We start from the raw sequence: 5,655 nt of genomic DNA, 5'->3' as shown, positions 1-5,655 counted from the left end.
AAATTGCGCCACAGAATGGTGGCACATGAATGGTGAAACAACATACGGAAGTCGCGCGACAATGTCAATATGGAAAATGTCGTAGTCACCAGAGGAAGGAATGCCGAAACTGTTATATATTTTTTGTAGCCATGTTGGAGGTATCGCTTCTCGGCCTTTTGGCTAAGATCAAAGTGTAGTATCTGTTCTTATCAGCTTAATATCTGATACGAGGACCATGTGTCCTCTTCGATATTAAACTTATTTTTAGAAGGGGATGAGGTTTGGGAGCTTGCTCCCTCCTCATCACGGGTTGGCCTTGCATTGCAGTACCGCAAGGAACGGCCCACTACCCCTCATATCCCGTGATATATGCACATAGTGAAAGGGTTTTCAACCGAAATATAAACCATGCAAACAGGTGGTTAGCAAGAGTTTATTATTTGGGTTAATACTGAATTGGGGCTGTGATATGACAGGTATATATGATGTGTTAACACTTGTCGCCAAAATGTAATGTATCTTCATTATCCTTGATAAAACTGCTGTATGGGAGGCAGATTTCGAAAGAAGGAATATGCCAGCTGTGTCGCACACTTGACAGGCTCTAATTCCTCGATGATATTTTTCCGCAATAGAGTGAAGGAATGCCGTTTTGGGAAGATAAAGAAGTGAAGGATGGCAGGAAGCTGCGGGGTGTTAATGTGCCCCGCCAAAATCTGGAAACGCAATAAGTAGCCAAATCTGGTAGTGATGCTCTAGAACGTGACACTGGGCGTTTATGGCAGCCAAGTCAGTAAGGAATGCACATGGAAATGTGTCAATGTGGTGTAATAAAAATTCTGGAAAAGAGGTATATACTTGTGATGGGATCAAACAAACTTTCAAAATTAGGATTGCCAGAAAGCTCGGAAAACTCAAAACACAGTCGTTTCCAACAAACCCTTAGAGGGTGGGTTTGAACAAAAAGATAACCTGGTTTGATCAAAGAAAAATCAGGTACTTTTTGTGACTAACAGGTTTTCGAAATTCACCCATTAATGTCATATGCCACTGAATATGTAAAGTGGTAGTCCCAGTGGCAACCTCCGGTGATTAATTGTTTGATCCTATCAGTAGTTTATACTGCTGTTATGAAATTACAGGAAATCGCAAACTTGAGCATCAATATTTTTTTTTAAATCAGACTCCTGGTCATGTGATGGCTCAAAAATAAATGTAGAGAATGGTGTATAGTAGAGCTGTGCATCAGGTCCGACTTTTTGGGTCTGATGAGATTCGGATTCAGTCGGATTGAACATTTCCTACGGATTGGGAATGGAAATTGTCAGATTGGGTTCGGATCTGATCCAAAATAACAAGTTAACTAAATCAAATAACATCTAAATTAATGTCTGTGAATGGACCTACTATCTTAAAAATTATTAGAATTGTGACAATCCAAGGCAACTAAAGCAAGGAAACCCCACTTTTTTGTGATCGCGAAACCTTTCCCGCCAAGTAAGGCCTAACCTTTTGCGGCTGAAAGTTTTGAATGTCAATTATTGGCATAATTATTGAACAAAATATGTGACTAATATCATTTTTGTAACCATTGATGGTATGTGCTTAAAACCAGGCATGTGAATATACTTAAAATAACTTTAAACATGTCTTAACCTAATTAGCACTTTTCAGTTGAACTTTTTCTTGTTAAAGCAAGAATTTGCTCTAAACACAGTCAGTCAATACTATTTTTCTAATTATATTAGTTGTAGAAAATTGTTTCAGTAACATCTTGACCAAATTTCAAGTAACTTGACGCGTTTTTTATGAAACTATGGTTCTCACTCTGGGAATGGCCCTCAATCTAAATGTAGACATGATGTAGCTCTGAGCTACATCATGTTCTTTAAACTCATTTTGATGCTTTATAATCATGGAATGATATATCTTAAGAGACAACACCTGTTTTATAGGACTATTTTCGATGCTTTCGCAAAATACAAATTTATTGGAGTCCAAACTTCAAATTGAAATCTAGTGTACTGTACTTCGGTTTTACTCTGTGCCCCTTAAATAATGCCTGCCTTTTATGCAAACTTCCCAATAAGNATTGATACTTCGGTTTTACTCTGTGCCCCTTAAATAATGCCTGCCTTTTATGCAAACTTCCCAATAAGTAGAAATTTAAACTCTACAAAAAGATATCTCGTTCATTTTTCACCAATCCCTGATATTTTTTGTCAAATGTGTGGATTAAAACAAAAGTATCAATTGTCCATCCCAGATATTCTAATATATGTTAACATTTATGTACATTCACTTTTATTGCCTTTTCCTTACATTTCTGTTATATTTTGTTATTGCAAGTTCCTCATCAATTGGTGAAATGACTCTTGTTGATTTTCTGTCTACGCGTGTTTTTGAGCCATTTTTACGCAATATTCCAATGATTTGAAAGACAATTTGATTGTTTTTTTATTAATTTGATGTTCATGGGTATTTCATTATTCTGACTTTCAAAATTAATTCAGAAATATTTAGTATATGGACAGTTGTGTATCAAGGAGATCATTATTGAATTAAAAACACTTTTATGTACTATGTAGTACGGATAATCTTGTTTTGTTCCTACTAGAGTTACTGTCTTGATTCAACGCAATGACCTAAGTTGGCGGTCAGGGGAAAGACTTGTCGTTGCCTCTCTCTTGCGAGTCCCTGGACAATCCCACACAAATGTAGAAACCGCAAATCTCAAATGAGAAAGGATGGTATTTGCTGTCCTTGCATTCAATATCAGGAAGAAAAAAAATTAGAATAGCCTAGGATATTAAGCCTACAAATTAACAATTGTTGCACCATTTTGATGACTTATCTTATTCCTGTGTACAAATTTTGAAGAAAAAGAAATAAAGACAAGTTATGTTATTCCATTAGTGCTATAAAAATGACATTATTGCAACAGGAAAATTATATTCCGACGTAGGGAACATCTCTCAATCTCATCATTTTAAAACGTTTTAGTGGCAAACAAAAGCACATCTAGTCAAAGTTAAATGAGTAGAATTGTGGTGGTTTTTAAGTCTACTTTCTGAGTTGGGACCTTTTGAAACAGATGATTGTTAGCTGCTTTTTCTCTTTTGTCCGGCAAAGGCTCGGCTGTTATGCATTTTTTGTCCCTCCATACTTTGTTAACACACTCATTTTCCCAAGTTAATAGAAAAGCCTGGAATTAGGACTTGAAAGCTCGTTAATGAACTTTCGTTCCCATGCAAAATAAGTGTTCGTTATAATTGCTCTTTATCTCAAAAAAGAGTCATTTTAGCTTAAATTTCAATGTAGAAATACATTGAACTTGAGAATCATTTGCAATAATCATAAAACTAGTGTTAATTCCTCGGAGGCTTTATTTTAATGGGACGAGCCAGAGAACTCCAAATATCATTTTGGTTGAATGCAGGTTCTTTAATTTACACGTCTAAGGGAAATGAATAACGGCCATAATTTAAGACATAACAAAGGTTGTTCATGGCACGAACGCCCAGAATCTGAATGCGGACGCTAAAGTTGAATTTTAAGTGCCCTAATTTCATTCAATGGATTGGATTACATTCTGCATCAAATGAGACTGGCTTTAAGTAGCCACAATTATGATCTCAATTTTCGCCTCAAGCAAGCCATTTGGTCAAGTCTTATGTTTACCCTCTCTAAAAAATGAAACAAAATAAAACCGAGCACATATTGATTTATTAGCTAGCACTCCTCTGGCAACTGATTAACATATTCTTTTTGAAAAAAGTTGCGTAGTTGGCTTTTGCAATTGGCAAACTTTTGATCCAGTCGTTCAATCGAGTTGAAAATTGGTCGTATTTTCATGACTTTTGATAACATTTTATTGCAATCGGAAGGCTATTTTTCTCACTTTTGATGACTTTCAATACAGATGGACAACACTAATTTGGACTCAAAAACCTCATGCAATCCTTTATATGGAAGTCTCTAATTTATGTAAAAGAAACAAAGCATATGCAAAATATTACTCTATGTTCACGAAATCAATCTTTTTGGATTTGAGTTCAGATCTGATTGAGCGGACTTTTTTTTTGATTCATATAAGGTTCGGATTAAGCGAGCTGTTTTTTTATTCAGATTGGGTTCAGATTGAGCAATCTTTCTTGGGTTCAGCTTTAGCAATCTTTTTTGGATTCAGATTAGGTTTGGATTTTGGACACGATTGGATTCTAGAGTCTCCCAAATATTTGCAAAGATTAGCTCTACGTCATACTCCTCTTTTTCGAATTCTACTTAAGGGAGGTTAATATTTACCGTAAGATTGAGTGGAAAACAATTGTTTTGTATCTAAAAAGGGCGTTCTCATATCTCATCATAGGCGAGTTTTGAGTGTCAAAATATATATGATCACAACAAATCTGTAACACCTGACACAACCTAATTTGTGCATTTGACAAATTAGACAGGACTTTAGTATGGGAAAGGTGCAAACGATTTTCCCATAAATTTTGCTCATTTCCTTGAAGCCAATTGAAGGGTCTAAGTTTTTTTGACATGAAATTTCATTAACAACAATTTAGTAGCTGAGCAAACCACAAACGTGGGTAGATTTGAGAGATCCGGAAATGTCCAAATTCTATTAAATGTTCTTTGTCACATTAATTTCAGGCTTTAGATTGGACCAACCAAATATTTTTGGTTTACTGCACAATACTTTCGTTATACCCAATTATCATGCAATTAATCTTGACTTTCCATGGCACCTTTATTGATATCAGGTATGTTTCATCATATTTGCAATACTCGAGTCACTTTTTGTTTCAATCTTTATCATTGGAATAAAATAAAGGCAAGTATCACACTTTTGCTAGCATTAAAACTAATACAAAGCTTTTGGTTGAAGTATTTTGCGAAACTAGATAGTTATTTTTGTGTTTTCTCAAGTTGCGCTTATTAGTATTTTAAGGAAAAATATGAGTGAAAGATTTTTTTGAGCTTTACCTTTCACTGGTTTAGTGGATGTAACAAAGTTTATTTGGCAATTGCTTTATGTCATATGAGTAAATGAAGTCATCATGTTTTGTGCCATTTTGTATTAGGAAATACTTCCCTTCCACATAATGTTTCATTGGTTAAGTACATAGAAGTTGAATGAGCAAATGAGTTGTACTCAAGTTTTTGACAATTATCGCGCAACCTCGTATTTTTGCTTTATGGTTCAATGGCACCATGGGGAGTAAATTCTTTGTTTAAAATAAACTTGCCATAATCTTGTGGATATAGTTGCAACCTTTTTACGAATTGATCCTTATTAAAATGAAGGAAGTGAAATGAAGGAAAGACATCTATGCTGTATAATGCAATAGCAGGCCAGTACAACACCAAGTTGAGCGTATGTTCTTTTTCACTTACAGCGAGAAAAAGGAAGGAGACGTTGAGCGTGTTCTTTTAGCAGGAGGAGAAACGTTGTGTCTCCAGCATTGCTGAATTAGGGTCTTTTAAAAGCATTCATGTGTGAACGGTGTTAATCTGAGAGCATTTTTGTCAAATCAAGATATGTAGATGTCAAATTGCGCCACAGAATGGTGGCACATGAATGGTGCAACAACATACGGAAGTCGTGCGACACTGTAAATGTGGAAAATGTCGTAGTCACCAGAGGAAGGATTGCCGAAAATGTTA

General features: G+C 35.5%; 1 protein-coding gene and 1 non-coding gene across 2 annotated transcripts in view; both read left to right on the top strand.

Annotated features, from left to right (window-relative positions):
* Positions 1-5,655, top strand: part of LOC131891287 (meiosis regulator and mRNA stability factor 1-like) — a 24,388-nt gene that overhangs the window by 10,031 nt on the left and 8,702 nt on the right. The window lies entirely within an intron of this gene.
* On the top strand, positions 143-334 carry LOC131892453 (U2 spliceosomal RNA). The gene has a single exon (XR_009374564.1). It is a non-coding gene; the product is annotated as a U2 spliceosomal RNA (small nuclear RNA).

Source organism: Tigriopus californicus, chromosome 12 (assembly GCF_007210705.1).
Source record: "Tigriopus californicus strain San Diego chromosome 12, Tcal_SD_v2.1, whole genome shotgun sequence".
NCBI lineage: Eukaryota > Metazoa > Arthropoda > Copepoda > Harpacticoida > Harpacticidae > Tigriopus > Tigriopus californicus.
Note: the sequence above shows the minus strand (reverse complement) of the source record. Positions and strands in the feature narration are given on the sequence as shown.